Below are 1,177 nucleotides of genomic sequence, written 5' to 3' on the forward strand. Positions count from 1 at the left end.
AGACAGGTCGCCAGTCTGTCGCAGGGCAACACAGAGACACAGGACAAACAACCATGCACACACACACTCACACCTGGGGGCAATTTGGAGAGGCCAATTAACCTTAACAGTCATGTTTTTGGACCGTGGGAGGAAACCGGAGTGCCCGGAGAAAACCCACGCATGCACAGGGAGAACATGCAAACTCCATGCAGAAAGACCGGGGCTGGGAATCAAACCCAGAACCTTCTTGCTGCAAGGCMACAGCTCTACCAACTGCACCACTGTGCAGCCCTGTGAACATCTCAAGGAGTATTAATATTTTTTCAAACACATCATAAATGCTAATCCTTAATGTCTTGCAGGAACTACAGTATTAAACCATCTAGTTATCTGAAAGTCTTGCATCAGAGGGTAAATAGTCAGAGTGGGGGTGCAGGAGGGTAAAACAGACTTTCACAAAGTATTGTGTGACTCTTATCTGACAACAGTTTAACTTGATTCATTATGTTTCTGAGTCATTCTGATTATGTTTAGAACTGAAATAGTAAATGACATCATCATTACAGCCTTCAGAGACACATGCTGCAAAACAGATTTACTTTAATAGGATTAGAAAGCATGTTAATCTTAATCCCATTTCTYGTCAGTGATCATCTTCTTGATTCAATCTGTGCCAGCATTCAGCTTTTACTGGTCAGCTTTGTGAAGCTCACAGATGGCGTATAAATCCAAAATCACTCCTGTTTTTAATGAACCTAATATATGTATATATATTTGAACTCTGGTCACTTTAAACCTGTTTAACTMGGCCTCAGTAACCTTCAGAGAGAGAAAGTCTGTTCTTATTCAGATGGAAATTAAACAAGTCTCAGTTTCAGTTGCTTCTTTTCAGAGTTTAATGAAGCGTCCTCTCTGAGACTCGCACATTTTCATTTCTGTATAATCAGGCTGCAGTAGTGTTTGAGTGAATGTTACCTACATGTGCAGCAGAAGTGTTATCTACAAGCTTTGGAAACTTTTTTTGTTGCTTTTACAACTCTGTTTAATTTGTTTTGTTTAAAAGAATAATATCCCCAGCTGTTCCAAGAGGGATCATGTCACATTATATTTTGAATTATTGCAAACATCACACATAAATCACTGCAGTCATTGCAAGCAAGTCTGAGTTTTTTGTAGATTTGTTTGCAAAATGAAA

This window comes from Poecilia reticulata, linkage group LG11, assembly GCF_000633615.1.
Source record: "Poecilia reticulata strain Guanapo linkage group LG11, Guppy_female_1.0+MT, whole genome shotgun sequence".
NCBI lineage: Eukaryota > Metazoa > Chordata > Actinopteri > Cyprinodontiformes > Poeciliidae > Poecilia > Poecilia reticulata.